The following is a 17,814-nucleotide window of genomic DNA, read 5'->3' on the forward strand; positions in this document are numbered from 1 at the left end:
CAGAGGATATAATCACCGGCACGCTTGGGCTCATTTTCTTCCTTATTTCCCAGCACTTCGCAAAAGTAGCCCTGGCTCTTAGAATAGGATTTTGCGTGTATTTATATAGGATTTTGGGTGTATTTATTGACAGGGTGCCCACCGTATGCTGGTCTGGTCCTTCCTTTTCTTTCCTTTCTCTGTCCTAACAGCTTATTAGGACAGGATGGAAACAAGTTCACTGTACAAGCAGCCATGCTTCATACAACGAAGCAAGATATGCGATTCCTGCCTGCCTTTCCTCCCTTGCACCCTTTCCCTGATTGCAGTGCCGCATCTGGAAATGCACAAAGCTCAACCCTAGCATTTAAATTGTTTTGGAATTTGTGGGTGCAGGCATTTGACTCTTTGCCAGCTTTTTAATATGAACTATCTGTTAAAGTGATTAAAGCGCAATTAATCTGCTTTAGATTAATTCACTTCTAAGCAGGAATTTCGCATGCTGCTCTGCAGTCCTAATCTCACTTCCTCTGCCTAAGCACAGGCCCCGGGGCCGTAGTAATTTCTTGGGCCAGGTGCAGAGTGGGACTTGCAGACTTACCGCCCCATGTTTAGACACGAGCTTTCCGTAAGCCAGCTTGACGCCAGGTGACGATCACGGTTCGAGTGTTTGTCCAAGCTCCTCTCGCTCAAACGCTGGGCTGTGCTTTCCAGCCCAGTCCTGGGGAGATGCTTTCTAAAGCCTCGGCAGTCACAAACCATGCAGTTTCTATCACCACGCGTGTCACCACCCAGCGTACGTACACAGTTTGCTTAGCCCCGGGGTAAGTTTTCTGAGTCCTGACTGACTTGTTTTCAGTGACAGGACAGGTTGCCCCATCTTTACGATCTGGTGCAGCCTTTCTTTATGGGTGCTTGTGGGAAGGCTGGCGCGTTTCCAGATACCACGTCTTTCCAAGGATGTGAGAGAACCTTTCACCAGGCTGCGGGAGGCTGCGTGCCGCGGAGGCTCAATGGGAAGCTTCAGACCCAGGCCATGTGTTCACAGCCACTTGGAAATCCAGCCTAGCTGGCTGCGAGCAGAGGCTCCGATAGGGGAGCTGGGGGTGACAAGCTGACAAGCAGCACTTTTTGCTCCAGGGGTGGCCAAAGGCCCAGGCTGGTTTTATGATCACAGAAACAGTTAATGGAAAAGCCTCGAGGACGTCCCACTACAGGCTTTCTCAAGACCTAGTTCTTTGCCAAGGCAAGTTCTCAACTGAGCAAACTCTCCCTCCCTAGATACTCCCGGCTGTCTCCCTGTGTCACAGCCACCTCCCAGTTGAGTGGGCCAGTCCTCTGGTTTTGCCTCACGCTTTCAGCAAAGCAGCGGTGCGCCTGGCGCTCACTGTGCTGAGCCTGCCAAGGATGATGATGCCAGCGCGGGGACTCCTCTGGCGCCTGGGAGGAGCCCCGACACGACTGGAGGCTGTGCCAAATTTGTGGTGTTCTTACCTATTCTCTCTCCGTGTTAAACTTTTGTCTCGAGTGCTGTATGCCTTCAGTTTCTATCCACTACATTTCATTTGGCCGCTGGCTGCAAGGCTGGTGAGCGGTACGATCTGAATGTTGACTGCATCAGTAACCGATTGCAGCGGTGAGTGAAACAATGGCTGTGTAATTAATGGAGTCTTAGATGGAAAATTGTCCTCTGCGTGGTTCGTGCTGTGACTGGAGCTGTAATCCAGCTAAGCCAGCAGCTCCTGGAGGAAAGCTGGAGACACCCCAGTATCATCAGGTAATTGGGAGCATGCTCTTCTCCCAGCAGACCCGTTGGAACAAGAGGGCTGGTAAAAGGGGCCGAGTCCAACTGCCACCTTACACCCCCACTAGCTTCTCATAACTCTGAGAAATGAATGTTATGTCTTTGGAAATGTGTCAGGACATTTTTCATTGCACAACAGAGGCTTCTGGTTCTGGTTTAAAAAAAGCTGTGACTCCATGTTCCCATCCAGAGCCTTTGGGCTGAGACCAAAGAGCGTTTCTTCCAATGCACAGTACCGGCACTGCTCTCATATCTTCCCACGGAGCCGCAGTGGCTCTGGGGCTGCAGGCATCTCCCCTCCAGCAGCAGGGCTGGCTGGGCTTTGTCCAGCTCCTCAGCCACTGAGCTCACCACCTGCCTGTGCCGCGTGGTGCGAGAAGGGCTGCGGCCAGGGCTGGCTGTCAGGTCAGGCTGTGTCCACTGCAGGCTGGCAAAGCTACCCCATGTTTGCCATAAGCTCCCAGGAGCGCAGGGGAAGGGGATGGTGGAGTGTGCTGCCTGTTCGCATCACGTGAAGTGTCTCCCTACTGCAGCATGAGCTGGGTGGGCATGCCCTGCCTGCCCCTGCTGCCCTGCAAGGCTCCTGAAAGGCGCAGGTGTGCCTGCGTGCCCCAACCAGAGCCTGGGCTATTCCTCAGTCCTTCTGCACAAGGAGTAGAGCAGAGCCTTACACTTATGTCTTCCAGTGGTTGATCTCATGACTAACCAGTAGGCCACTTTTCACTGGCGTAAAACAAACATCTGCTCTTCTCCTTTTCTCCACAGTTGTTGCTGGAGAATAGGAATCCTTGGCCAAACCCAGCCTCCTTCCTCTCCAGAGGGCTCCCTTCTGTACTCTCTCCTTCCAACTGCGGACAGTTGAATGTATCATAAAATATGCAGTGTGCGCAATATACCCAGATGGTGGAAAACGGAGAGGGGAGAGAATTGTGGTGGCCTTAGACAAACTGCATTTATCTGCAGCTGGGAAGAAGCTGTTGCAGTCTCCCAGCTTCAAGCATTTCACCTATCCCCTGTGTTTTCGCTCTCCACGTTATTTCTCTTTGCTGATGCCAGGAATGAGCATCAGGCAGGGCTGCACTTCTGAGCTGACCCCTCTGCTCCTGCCTCAATCATTTTCTCATAGCCTCCTTCACTTTCCATCTCCACAGCGTCACCTCAGAGTTAATGCTCACTTCCTCTTTGTCTTCCTTAATCAGCAGCCATGTAGGATGGTGTTGTCATATGTAAACACCACAACTGACGCAATCCTCTACCCTCTTCTTCCTTTCCATGTGCCATCTTTCCTCTGCTTTCCCTTACAAATGTTTTTCCATTTTGTATTTTCCATCTGTGAGTATTTCAGCATTGCAAAAGCCAGATCTGCCACTGGGGCAACCACTGGTGGACATCGGTGGTGTCCCTTGATGCAGCTGACAGGGCTACCGCAATAACCTCGGGTGAGGCATAGGCAGTCCCTTTACATGGCATTTCCCAGCAGGGCTTTCACCAAGTCCACGAGGTGAAAAAGTCCATGGTCTCTATTATGTGTGCAGCCAGATGTGTGTGCCAGCTTCAGGAACTTCTGGACTCGTGTGGTGGCGTATGAATTGCTCCAGAAAGAATCGTGCTGTACACAGGGCTGTGGTCAGTTGGATTCCCGTGCAAGAGGCTCCTTGTGCTTACTCATATGGTTCTTGGCTTCTGCATAGGTGCTTTTGAATGTTGTGGTTGACAACTTAGAAGCTTATCTGTAAATTAGACCTGCTCTTGATATCCTTGACAAATTTTAAAGAGTACAGTAGGACTAATCTGAGGAACACTACAAAATCTTAGCCATGTTGTGCCTTTTCTAGAATCTTTTCTTCCCCTGTAAGTTCAGCTCAAACCCATGATTTTCTGGAATGTGATGCTGTTGTGCATTGTGTGTTGTGGCAGACTGGAAACCCTCCAGCTAGGAGACTCTTCTCAGCAGCCTCTGGTCTGCAGAGCCTTCCTCCAGACTGGCAGCCTTTTGCTGTCACCTTTCCTCGCCTCACCAGCTTGGTCTGATGCTCCCTGCTCTGCTCCCAGCTGAGTGCAGCGATGGCGGTGGCTGCGCAGGAGTGACATGAGAGCTTCTGGAGGCGCTTGGCAGGGACTCACAGCTCTCAGTGAGAGAAGTGTGCCAACTGGGAGCTGGGCAGTATCCACAAATAGCCTCTGGCAGCAAGATAAAAGATGTGCTTTAGGAAGAGGAGGAAAGGGTTGGGCCTGTAACTCTGACAAATTTCCATTCAAATGAAAAATGGAAAAGTGGTGGCCACATTTTATGCTCACTCTGTTCTTTCCTGCGAAGAAGTATATGTCAAACATGATCTGTTGGTGGAGTTATATTTAGCCATTTTCTTTTCCTTGTTCTCTAGTTAGCTCTTTTCTTTCCTTCAGGGGCAATGCCTGTAAACTTGAAGTGGAAAAGTAGCCAAGTTGCGAGCTGTCAGCAGCTGTAACAGGCAGGCTTCTCACCAACGAAAGCAGCACGAAGGCAGTGACAGCACTGTGTGGTTTGGATGCTGTTACATTGCAACAAGGCTGAAGTGTCTTAAACGACCTGATGAAAGAGAGTAAAGCACAGAGAAACTACAGAGTAGTATTAATTATCTCTGAACATGCCTCAGGGCATGCCAGCGGTTAGAAGTGGGCCGGGGCTGCCAGTCCAAGCGCGGCGATGCACCGCACAGGGAGCCCTGCTTCAGGCCCTTGGATGTGCTTGCCCAGAGCTTGGGGTGTCTAGGCCATCGAAGCTGTCGGTGCTGATTGAGGAGGCTTCTGGGGGTAATAGTTTGGGTTTCCTGCTGCAAATGCTACTTTGTGAAGAGACTGGCCTTCTCACTCCCGCAGCCTGAGTCCTTCAGTCAAAGCAAAACGCACACGGGACTCCTGGCAGGGAGATACTTCTGCGTCTGGAAACCTGCAGTAAAGTGGTGATTTGCCTAGTCCAAAAAGCTACAGAGCCCTCCCCAATTCCTTGGCCACAGTCACCTGGCTGGGAACAGGCAGCGCAGCTTCAGCCCGCTCTGCATCCTCTGGCTGCAGGAGAGCTGCAGTGCAGGAGCACGAGTGTTAGCAGAAACAGCGTGAAAGGGACAGGGCAGAGAAGTTCTTATTGTGGCACTTGCTCTTCTAAAGAGCCCGAAGAGGGAAGTGGCTGAGCCCTTGTTTGCATTCCCCTCACGCAGTGAATACCAGGGGCCTTGGTTTAACTAGAATATCATTGTGGTTCTGCACTGTCCTTGGAAAGTCTGTTTGACTCAATTCTTTTGCAGACAGGTGGGTGAGTTAGTTTTGAAAGTTTCTGGTGCTGGTTCACTCCTTCAGCAGGACCCCCAAGGAGGTCCTCTGCCCCCCTCCTCATCCCATGCAGGAGCAGGGGTACTTGCACGGCACCCAAAAGGTGTTCAGCTCTCTGTTCCTAAAGACCCCAAAGAGGCCCACTCTTCCAGGGCTACAGATGTCATTAAAAATGAGGAGTTTTTCCTTGGTCTCCCATGGGCTCACAGATTAAGCAGATAATTTCTTTCATGTGGGCACAGAGAACAGGCCGATTCTTTCTCTCGGCCTCAGACATTTACAGGCAAGCAATCTGTCCAGAGGACACCAGGACTCCTAGGAGATGTTTTCTACACCCCCAAATACCCCAGTTTTCCTGGGGATTTCGTGTGACTGATTCATGCCCTTCCTGGAAGGACAATATTTGGGATTAGAGAAAAGTTGCAAGTGTAGCTCCTGGAGCAGAGCAGGACAGGCAGGTAAACACAGGTCTTCAAGCCTCAGTTCAGCTTTCATGGACAACGTGATGCCTGCCTTTTCCAGTAAGTCTCGTCTCCAGCCCAGTCCCAGCACACCGTACCTCCCAGGTGCCCTTCTGCCGAACTGTTCCTCATTGTATTTCTATAGCAGATCATTCCTGCTTAGGCAAAGGATAAACTTGCCTGGTCTCCTTTCTGAATGGCAACTCATTATTTTAAATCTTCCCTCCAGACTGTTTGAACACTACCCCTGCCCTTCAGTAACACTCCTGCTTTCGTGTCCAGGCTTGAGAGCCTGTGTTTGCTCTTCTATACCTGCCCCTCGCATAGCACAGTGATGTGAATCAATTGTGGGGTCTCACCGTACAAAAGGGTTCATCTTGGCCCCAGTGAGCATTTAACCTAGGTTGTATCAGCTTGGTCCATATTCAGTACTGGAGCTGCTGGGGTTTCTGTTAGCAGAGTGGTCATGGTATTAATTTAGATGGGTTTATTTCAGTTACAGGCATCCCATTTCTTTTGGCTTCTCTCTTTGACATGCTGCCTGTGTGACAGCAGAACTTGGCTCCTCTGTGCAAAATTGAGACACTCCTTGCGTGGGACGAGCATGGAGCAACGTCCCTTCTAGCAATGTGGGAGGTTGTGTAGAGAAGGCTAGGATGTGATTCTCATGTGAAATCACAGAGTACTTGGGCATGCTGCGGGGTGCATGGAGTCATTCCCAAGGACAGCACTGCACCCTGAGCACACAGCAGCAAGGAGCCAAGGGAAAGGAGCAAGGGAAAAAGAGCAGTTGTTATCTCATTCAGCTCTTTCACTTTCCTTCCGAACTGCTTAAAGAAAGTGAAGTGCTGTTTGTTTACTCATCCATCCTACTCCTTGTCTGGCAGAGATCCCAGATCGCTGAGATGTGAAAGAAGAAATCCTCCTGAGAGCAGTGACACACTGGTGTGATTCTTCCCAGCCCAGGGCTGGGAGGCTTACATCACCCGCCCCCGGCCACTGAAATCCTCCTCCTCCTAATCCTTCAGAAAGCCTTACGAAGCAGCACCATGTGTTGCATCAGCATCTGGCAGCCTGCCTCCCTCTACTTCTGCCCTCAGCAGTGAAATGAAACTATGGCCTCACTGCTGCAGGTTGCCCAGCTCGGAGCTACGTGCCCACTCTGGGACAGCCAGCCGAGAGACCTGGCTCTGAAAACCTCATTGCTCAGTGGTGCAAGTGTGCTACATGGCACCAGCCCCTTGGGGCAAGTGGCTCGGTGGGCGACGCAGTTCCTGCCTTCCTCTGTAGCTCCCCGTGGGCAGAGCCGAGCTGCTCGGTGACATCCTGAGCCCTGCGCTATCTGACCTGCCCTTGCTCCCCACTGCCATTGCTCAAGGATGCCTGTGCTGATTGTATTCTCGTAGCTTAGCGCGTGGATGTTGTTTTAAAGTTCCCCCCTCCTGACTTCCTCCACATTGCATCATCAGGCACTGATTTTATTTCTTCCATGCATTTGAAGAACAGCCGCTTTACCAGCAAAGTCAGCATCAGGGAACTCTGGAGCCAGGGCTGTGCGAGCTGCCTGAATGCCCTCCCGTACCCTGCCTTGCGCAAACCCCAGGGTCACATGCGTGTTGCAAGAGGGGATTTCCTCCTCCAGTGCTGCTGCAGAGGCAGCAGGCATTGGTGCACTGTGTGGCCCAGGGCAGCACCGTGGTCTGGGTGCTCAGCTGTGGCCACCTTTGACCAGATCTTTTCCCAAAGTATTTACCTTTCTATTCAACCTTGTGTAACAGTGGACAAGCCATGTAGGCTCCAAGGTCTATCCAGTCCCACCCTACTTGCCAGGACTGTGGTGTCTCGTGCTTCTTTGGGTTGAGCAGTTTTTGAGGGATTTCTGCTGTGTCAATCTGCTGTTTTCTGAGCCTATCCACCCAGCCGTGACAATTCCCCTCGTTATTTACCTAGTGTATGGAAAACAAAAACACAGAGTCCTTGTTTTCCATTTAAACCTGATGTCTGTCCATTTAATGGGATGCTCACCACCACCACCGAAGCTAGTTTTGTACGGAGCAGCGAGTGTGGCTCCCAGCTCACCCTCCCACCCCTTACAGTTCTGTGGGTCCGTGCAGAGTCCCGCAGCTGCAGGGCTCTCTGCCCATCCCAGGGCCATGCAGCTCAGGGTACCCCCTCTGAGCATCTGTGATCCAGGGCCAGAAGCAGGAACGTGGTGGGGACAGCAGGTGTGCAGACCCCAGTGGTGGAGTACCCATGGGGAAGTTGAACACTGTGGCTGAGAGACAAATCTTCGGAGGAAGGAGTTGCCAAACCCTTACGCTACTACAGAGGGATATCCCAGTACAGTGTTTTTTGGAGTTCAGAGTGTTGCGCCACTTAGAAAAGCAAAAAGAATCTCCCCTGCAGCTTGTGGACAGCAAGCCAGATTGTAAATGCCTGTCGCAGTAGCGGCCACGCTGTGCCGCAGCCCAGGAGACCACAGGCATGGGCGAGCACATGCCGAGTGCCTGTCACTGCTCCCGGGGGACAGGGTGCACTCATGCACGGCCAGCTGCTGAGCCACCGTGCCCTGCCCTCGCAGCTGGTGGGGCAGCCTCTCCTGCCAGGAGCTGTTTCTCTTTGGCAAGTCATGAACCTGCTGCTCTGCTAGAAACCCTGTGGCTACGTGTCAAGGCTCCTCTGCAGGAGTCTCCTTCCTGTGTTTACTCAGCAAATGATTTCTGGGCTCTGTCCAGAGGAAGGGTGGAAAAGCCACGAAGGAAAGCAGACTGGGGAACCACATCCCGCACCCAAGGCAATTCCCTGTCCTTTCGTGCTGGGGCTGCTGGGCTTGCCAAGAAGGCAGGGATGCAATGGCCAGGTACGGTCCTGGGGCTCAGTCAAGGGCTGCTTCTGCCCCATCAACACAACTGAGCTGGGTGGCTGCCTGCCATCTCTGCTCAACTGCTTTTTGTCTTCTGAGAGCCGAGCTTCTATTCCTGTCTCTGGCATGTGTTTGGAAAACATGGCTTGTCCTCACTCCAGACTGGAGGTAGTGGAAAAATGCAGCCCTCCAACTGCTTTCCATGTTAGCACTGCAGAGCTCCCCAGGTTTGCATTTCCTCGTGCAGACTTCCAGACTCCCAGGAGATGTCCTAGACAAGCCTCACAGCTTGTTTGAAAAAGCAGCGGGGTGTTCCCTGGGTCTGTGTAAGTGTCTGGTTTAGTAATTCACTGAAAATTTGGAAAAACATCTTCCCTCGCTCCTCTTTCCAGATGGAAGTATCAGAAAGTCAGTTTTACTGAGGTGTTTTGGTCATCCCCATATGAAGTGTTTTGTTTTGCTCTTATTTGTTTCGTTTTTATTTGTTTGATTTGAAATAACTGCTGTGTGTTTTGAAATGAAGCCTTATTTTGAAACGAAACTTGTAAACATTTAATTTTGAAAAGAATTAGCAAAAAATCACTGCCTGTGGGAATGTGCCTGCTCAAATCTGAGTCCCAGTTATGTTAACATGACTCAGTCCAGCCCCTCAACTGATTTGATTAAATATCTGTATTGCATTCGGAGGAAAGAGGTTAGTTTTAGCAGAATTTGAAGTTGTTTTTAGCAGAACAAGGAGCTGGTTTTAGCAGAAATTAAGAGATTTTCATCCAAATCTAGTGTGATAACTCACATAAAGAACAGTCACAAACCTTTTCCTCAAATCTAACCCATGAGTCGGCTTTTCAGAGCTCCAGTCCTAAGCTCTCCTCATGCATACCTCTTGGCTTAGGGCCACAGCAGCATCCCCAGCTGCAAAAGGAAGACTTCAACATGGCTTTCTTGACTCTCGAGAGGCAGCGTCAAGAACTTCCACTTTCGGTATGCTCGAACCCATGTTCACAGCCGTGGTGTGGAGACTGAGCAGCCCTCATCTTCCCGTGGCCACCTGAAGGCTGGCAATGGTGGTGGCAGCATGGGCAGGCTGCAATGCATGGTGTAGAGACCGTGTGTTGGAAGTGCTGAACTGATGGAGACAAACGCTTGATTCAGTCATCCCTTTGTCCTGTGACAGTAGTCACAGCAGCCCCTGCTTGGCTTCTGCATGTCCCTACCACGCTGCAGGCATGAGTGAGGTCATTTGTGGGTAGAGAGCTAGGAAAACAAGGACAGTTTTTCCTAAGCACAGCACGAGGGAATCCAGTCAGTGGTCAAGCACAGCTTGTCTGATGTTTCATACCCCATCGGTGAGTGGTGGGTGGAAAAGATGGTCCCGTCTATTTGCTTACATGCTCTCTCTATTTACTTCTGGAATGGAAAAGTTGATTGAGATTCAAGAAAAAGAAAACAAAACTTCAGTCAGTATTGCAGCCACAGTGACATTTCCTGCCCAGCCCAGAAACCAATGTTCTGGCGTTACTAGTTGGCACCTGTCGCTCCCCTGTTTAATTATTAACCTCCTCCAGAAGCCTCTCCCCTCAACCTTCCCTCGCAGAAGAGCAGCCACCTCTCTTCCAGCTCCTCCTGGCTAAGGGAGATGTCATCTCTAAGCTTGCTGAAGCGTGCAGGTTGCTGACAGATCCCAGCTGCCCACCCAGCACCTGGCAGGATGATCTCATGCGGCACACTGCCCTTTGAAGGCAAGGGCAAGGAGAGGAGGAGGAGGCAGGGAAGGTGCAGCCGGAAAGGAGGCGTATTTAGTTTGCAAACATTCTGGCTTCAGGGCATCCCGGGAAAATGCTGTGAGAAAAGTCTTGTGGTAACAGGGTAGCTTTGCGGGATTGCGACCTGCCCCCTCACTCCTACGCAGGGCTAGCATCCCTGTAGGGCTTGTTTTGCTTATTGAGGTCCAGATGTTTCCTTCATACATACGAACTGGCATTCACCGCGTTTACACCACCTGCCACCACATCAGATGAAATCCAGTCCTCAAAACCACGGGGACATCCCATGCCTCTTTTTCCCCCTAGCTGCCAAGCTCGTTGGGACGTACGGTAGTTGGGAACTTCTCTATTCAACCTGAAGCTCCCTGGGCAGCTATTTTTGTCATCCTGGCATGACTCAGTGTGCCTGTTCTCAGAATATCCCTGTTTCTTTCCTCCCTGCTCAAGTTCTCTTGCAATGGATGGGGGCGGGAAATCACCTAAACCTCCATCTCTAGGGAAGCTTGAAAAATCAGCCGAAGAGCAGAATTCAGCTAGTGACGGTGGTGTCCCCCTTTTGCATGGCGGAAGACAAGTGGCAGGTGTCATGCAGCCTGCGAGGGAGGTTGCACCCTGAATGAGGCCTCTGTCATTGTATGACAGCCAGCTACAACCTTTCTGTTGAGCTTGTGTCACCACACAAAGGAAGGTGATGGGACAGCGTGAAGAATAAGCCAGAGGGAACCCAGCTGCAGCTGAACGGCTGTCACGGGTGGGATGTCCTTCATGAATTTTGCTTTAGGCCCCTTTATTGGACCACTGAAACCAGATCCCGGAACAGACAGCAAATCTCCAGTCCTAAACTTTCCTTACTTGTACGCTTCTTGGCTGAGGAACACAGTGGCATCCCCAGTTGCAACAGGAAGGCTTCAGCATGTCTTTGCCTGCAGCATCTCCTGGTCTGGTGGCTGGAGATGGTTGGCCTCCCAGTAAGTAGTATCTGAATACGGCTCTCTGGTGGGGTTGGCATCTTGAAGCCCACAGGCATCTTGGGGGCCATCTGGGGAGGGGAAGAAGACATGATGTCTTCTTCCCGGTGTCCTTCAGCCTTCTAGGCAAGAAGGAGGTGTCGGAACAAGGCAGCCTGGATTGCCCTCTGCAGGGCTTCACAGGCACCTACCTACCTCCATCGCTCGCAGACAGGGAGCAAGGTTGCCCTCTTGGGGCCAGGAGCCTAGCTTTTGGGACAGGGAACATCCAAGGCGGGCACCAAGAGGAGCCCAGGCCCCGTGGTCACCAGCTCTATGGGAGAGCCCAGATACACCCTGCTGCAGCGGGCAGTTGCAACCAACAGCTGACACTTCAGAGGAGAAATCCAATTGTCCCTGCCCTGCAAGGCAGTGGGATGCACGGGAAGTCACTTTTTCAGGCAGAATCATGCTTTATGGGGACATCTGTGGTCACAACGCTCAGCAGGAGGGAACGTTCCCAGCTGAGGCTGCGTTGCTTTAGCTATGGCCCAGCTGGGGGTGGCCTGGTGGATGGGGAGGAAAAAGCTGGCCTAAAACACAGCAAGTGCCCCAGGGACCACCATGCGTGCTGCTCAGGGGCAGAGGTGCTTTAAAAGTAGGCTTTAAAGCTCTAAGTGCCTGTCTCAAGCACTGCTCTGCCATTTAATTAATCAGTGCTGGAGACCCAAAGGCAACCACAGGCGTAGGCAAGGGCTGTAGGCAGTTTAATTATTAAACATGTTTATTAGGTGGCTGTGGTTGCACCAGCTGCTGCTGGAGCTGGACTGCTGCTGGAGGCCTGCTTTACCAGGCAACTTCTGCACGCTGGTTGCATGTCTTAGCTCTTGCTGAATTTGTTGGCTGGCCCCAACCAGACCAGGAGCCAGGGGACTCGCCTCGAACAGCGTCAGTGTCTCCTGCAACCCCCCAGCGGCTGCTCTGGTATTTCAAGCTGTGGAAAACCATCATGGCGATTCGGCATTTCAAACAAAACTGGGAGACTGGCGCCGAGGTTCATTTTTGCATCCCATTGCTGAATTCAAATGCCTTGCTGTTGCTGAAGCTGGTATTGTAGAAGCTGGGAGCAATAGGTGATGTGCCTGGCAGATGTGTGTATGTGAGGATGGAGCGGAGCGTGCAAGCATTGCAAAACAGACTTAGAAATAAACAAGCTGGGGCTAAAATCCCTAGCTACAACAAATCCTCAGTACCAGAAGTGCTCAGATACTGGTATACAATATCTGTAACCACAGTCCCTGCTTAATCTGTCTTAGTTAGCTGTTGTAACTTCCTGGGTTTGGTAAAAAATGGCTATACTGCAAGAACGATATGGAATATGCATGCAGTTGGAGTATTTTAGCATACTCATCAATGTGTATCTGAAGTATTTTAACATACTCATGGTGTTGATGATCATGAGGAGGAGGAGAAAGTTTCAGCCCCCAGGGTGTGACCAATGCACTCAGTCTGGGACCAGGGGGGATGGAACAGGGCAAAGAAGAAAATCCCATTGCTGTCTCTCCCTGCTGCAGCCCCAGTGACCAGGCAGTCCTGGTCTTCCCAGGGGAGAGCTGGCATAGGCAAAGCCACTCGTTCAGAGTTACGCTACAATTAAAAATGCCAAAAATATTTGCATCTGAGTGGAATTATTAAACAGCCTTAGGACCAACAAAAAGGTACACACAGAGATACCTGATAAGCATCAGTGCTGATGTAGCACGTTAATCCATGTGCTTCTGCACATGACCCTTAGCAGATTATTATCTGGGCAACTTTCATTACTTAAGAGAGAGCCGTGCTCTTTCCTTATGACTGTGCTATATCCTCTGAGTAATCTACTATTTTAAGCTGTTTTTTAACCAAAATGATTCTTATTTAAAATGATGTGATTCTACAACTTCTTGATGTGATTTGTAGTAATCTGTCGTACAGTCACTCCTGACACTGTATGAATTGGCAGTTTTTCTCTTCGCCTCGTGGTGCTGAGGGACTGTGTGCTAGTGAGGTCCTTCGGTCGGCTCCACAAGGTGCTGTGTGTAGCGCATTTGAAGTGCTTCTACACAAACGCATGCAGTATGAGGAATAAAATGGATGAGCTAGAAGTCTTGTCCCAGTCCCACAGCTACGACATCATTGGCATAAGCGAAACCTGGTGGGATGAGCCCTGTGGCTGGTGTGTTGCAATAGATGGTTACAGGCTCTCCAGGAGGGACAGGCAGGGTAAGCGAGGTGGCGGGGTGGCGATGTACGTGAAGCATGGGCTGGACTGTGTGGAACTTCAGGTTGGCGATGGCAAAGTTGAGAGCCTCTGGGTAAGGATTAAGGGACGAACAAATAAAGAGGATGTCTTTGTGGGAGTCTATTACAGCCCACCTGGCCAGGACGACAACACCGATGAATTATTCTCTGCAGAACTAAGAGATGCCTCGAGATCAACTCCCCTTGTCCTTATGGGGGATTTCAACTTGCCAGACATCAACTGGGATCACCACACGGCTGCCACAAGCAAGTCCAGGAGGTTCATAAAGCACCTAGATGATAACTTCTTGGTGCAGGTGCAAAGGGAGCCAACTAAGAAAGGTGCCCTCCTAGATCTGTTGCTGGAGAACAGAGAGGGTCTGGTGGGAGACGTGGCAACTGGCGGCTGTCTCGGTCATAGTGACCATGAAGTGGTTGAGTTTAGAATTTTTGGTGACAGAAGGAAAACTGCCACCAAAACTTCAGCGCTGGACATGGGGAAAGCAGACTTCAGGCTGCTCAGGGAACTAGTCAGCAAGGTCCCCTGGGAAACGGCTTTTGAAGGCATTGGTGTCCATCAGTGCCGGTCAGTCTTTAAGCATTGCCTCCTAAAAGCACAAGATCAGGCGATTCCAAAATATCAGAAGTCAGGCAGGCAGGGCAGAAGGCTGGCCTGGCTGACCAGGGAACTTCTACTGGAGCTTAGGTGAAAAAAGAAAGTGTACGGCTGCTGGAAGGAGGGTCAGGCAACGAGGAAGGAATACAGGGATGCCGTTCGTGTTTGTAGGGAGAAAATTCGTGTGGCCAAAGCCCAGCTAGAGTTGAAGCTGGCCATGTCTGTGGGAGACAATAAAAAAGTTTTTTTTAGATATGTGAACCGAAAAAGGAGAATCAAAGAAAACATAGGTCCGCTACTTGATGGGGAAGGTCTCCTCACAGACAATGACCTAGGCAAAGCAGAGACATTTAACGCCTTCTTCGCCTCTGTCTTCAACACTGATGGGCTTCAGGAGCCAGGGTGCCCTGAGCTGGAGGACCATGACGGTGGGAATGACAAACTCCCAACCTCCCAACCCACCCTGAATATGTGCGGGATTTGCTGCTCCACCTGGAACCATACAAGTCCATGGGTCCAGATGGAATTCATCCCAGGGTGCTTAAAGAGCTGGCTGACATCATCGCGGGACCTCTCTCAATTATTTTTCAACGACCTTGGGAGTCTGGAGAGGTCCCATTGGACCGGAAGCTGGCAAATGTGCCAATTTTCAAGAAGGGTAAGAAAGAAGACCCTAGCAATTACAGGCCTGTCAGTCTCACGTCAGTGCCTGGTAAAATTATGGAGAGGATGATCCTTGAAGTTATTGAAGCGCACCTGGAGGACAATGCAGTCATTGGTCCCAGCCAACATGGGTTCATGTGGGATAGGTCCTGCCTAACAAATTTGATTTCCTTTTATGATAAGATAACCCATGTAGTCGATCAAGGGAAACCAGCTGAAGTGATCTTTTTGGACTTCAGCAAAGCTTTTGACACAGTTTCCCATAGGATCCTACTGGACAAAATGTCCAGCATACAACTTAACAAAAACATCATACGATGGGTGAGCAATTGGCTGACGGGCAGGGCTCAAAGGGTTGTGGTAAATGGGGCCACATCTGGCTGGCGGATGGTCACTAGTGGGGTCCCTCAAGGCTCCATTTTAGGGCCAGTCCTCTTCAATGTTTTTATAAATGATTTGGATGTAGGACTAGAAGGTGTTTTGAGCAAATTTGCCGACGACACCAAACTTGGAGGAGTTATGGACTCAGATGAGGGTGGAAAGGCCTTGCAGAGAGATCTGGACAGATTGGAGAGCTGGGCGATCACCAACCACATGAAGTTTAGCAAAAGAAGTGCCGGGTCCTGCACCTGGGACGGGGCAACCCTGGCTATATGTACTGACTGGGCGACGAGATGCTGGAGAGCAGCCCCGCAGAGAGGGATCAGGAGGTTGTGGTTGACAGCAAGTTGAATATGAGCCAGCAGAGTGCCCTGGCAGCCAGGAGGGCCAACTGCATCCTGGGATGCATCAAGCACGGCATTGCTAGTCGGTTGGGGGAAGTGATTGTCCCGCTCTACTCTGCGCTGGTGCAGCCTCACCTCGAGTACTGTGTGCAGTTCTGGGCACCGCAGTACAAAAAGGACATTAAACTATTGGAGAGTGTCCAGAGGAGGGCAACGAAGATGGTGAAGGGCCTAGAGGGGAAGACATATGAGGAGCAGCTGAGGTCACTGGGCCTGTTATGCCTGGAGAAGAGGAGGCTGAGGGCGGACCTCATCGCAGTCTACAACTTCCTCGTGAGGGGGAGTGGAGAGGCAGGTGACCTGTTCTCCATTATCACCAGTGAAAGGGCCCGCAGGAACGGTGTTAAGCTGAGGCAGGGGAAGTTTAGGCTAGACATCAGGAAGAGGTTCTTCACCGAGAGGGTGGTCACACACTGGAACAGGCTCCCCAGTGAAGTAGTCACTGCACCAAGCCTGTCTGAATTTAAGAAGTGATTGGACTGTGCACTTAGTCACATGGTCCGAAATTTTGGGTAGACCTGTGTGGTGCCAGGAGTTGGACTTGATGATCCTTATGGGTCCCTTCCAACTCGGGATATTCTATGATTCTATGATAAGCCAAGGTACCACCCAGCCTGCAGGACCCTGGGCACTGACGGGGTCTGACTGTCCATCTGTCCATCCCCCCAGCCTTCCAGGGCAGAGCTCCTGAGATGCCTGCAGCCCCTGGCATTGCCAAGCTCTTCTCTCCACTCTCCTTCCACCTTCATTCGCGGATTTCCCAAGCTGGTGATCTGCCTGCTCCTTCCTGCCGCATGCTCACCACGTGAACAACTGGTATCTGTCAAAGCACCAACCTGCTAATTGCAATACTCTCTGGGCTTATCGTGGCTGGTCTGTCTCTGTGGCTCCCCCGGGTTTTGAAACACGCTACCTGAGAGAGTTTGTGTGCAGTGAGCAGTGCTGACCAGCAGCACGCAGGCTGCTTCCAGCCACAGAGGGGAACTCTCATTTGCAGGTCAAGAGTTTTCACCCTGACACATGCAGAGGAGTGGTGCATCTGTCCATAAAGCCATCTTTGTCGATCTGTTTGAAAAGCCCTTCAGACCTCCTGCTGTTGGGCTCCCTGTGCCTGTTAAGCTGCTAGCATGGTACCTCCCTTGAGACGCTTGTGAAAGGCTTTAGCAGCAGGCAGCTCTCCTGCCGTTGGTCTCTGTACATAGGGTTTGCCTATTTGTGTATCTGACTGCAGCTGCAGAGCCAGTTTTTGGTGCCTTTCTCTTTCTCTGCCCTTTTGATTGGCTGTGTTTACAATATGAAGTATTGTAGGGGTAGCACAGATGCTAATTACCCAGGAGAGGTTGTTTCCACTAAGCTCAGGCTTTAGTGACCCATTAATCTTTCCCTCTCATTCCAGTACAGCTTTCTTTACACATCAGCGTTGCACTGAAATCTCAGAGCACGACTTGCTTCTGGAGATGAGTGACTCCGTCACTGTTCAGCTCAGCTCACCCTCCCGCAGCCTCATTCATGCTTGTGATCCCAGCTTGGCTGGTCCAAACTGCCTGCAGATAGCTGGGTGAGTGAGTGGTGGGAGGATTATCTCCTCCATCTGCTTCTGGCTGTTATTCTCACTAGAGGCAAGTCTGTGTGACTGTACTCACAGAAGCAGAGGTCCCGGCTGCTGCCTGGCACAAGGCAGCTGAGGTCCCCGGCTGTGTCAGCAACAGCGCAGTCAGCACAGCCGGCAGGATACGGCACGTGGGCCGTGAGGCCCTGGCACGGGATGGAGGCAGCTGCCCTGCCTCTGGAAAGGAGGAATCGAGCATCACTCCAGGAGGTGGCTTGAGTTATTGCAGCCAACTGGGACGCAGTGAGGCCTTGCTTTTGCAGGCAGGAACAAATCTTTTCTTGTAAAGGGTGGGTGCTGCTGGAGATGATGTATGACTGGTCTGGAGGCTTTTCATACCTCATGAAAAGCCACCAAAATTAGTCCTTCACATCATCAAGAGTTGGACACACAAAACATTGAAAGGAGTTTCTTGTTGGTAGGTGTGTTAACGTACTCTGGCTCTTACGGGAAGTGATAGAGGGAGGAGCAGATGAACCAGTGTTTCAAAATACTGCACAGCAACCCCAAATAATGTCTGAAACCAAGTCTGTTTGTTCCCACTGGATGTATGCATCCTGATAATTTTCTGTGCTGGTGATAGCAATCCAAAGAAGCAGACATTGGCACTAACAGAAACCTCAAATTTAATAAATAATAATACAGAAAAAAAAATACAACCGAAAACAAAACACAAAATAAAGGACAGTGAGCCGTTTGACTTCCATGAGATAGGCCAATAATATCTTGTCTTAG

Source organism: Anser brachyrhynchus (assembly GCF_964034855.1).
Source record: "Anser brachyrhynchus genome assembly, chromosome: 8".
In the NCBI taxonomy this organism is placed as follows: Eukaryota; Metazoa; Chordata; class Aves; order Anseriformes; family Anatidae; genus Anser; species Anser brachyrhynchus.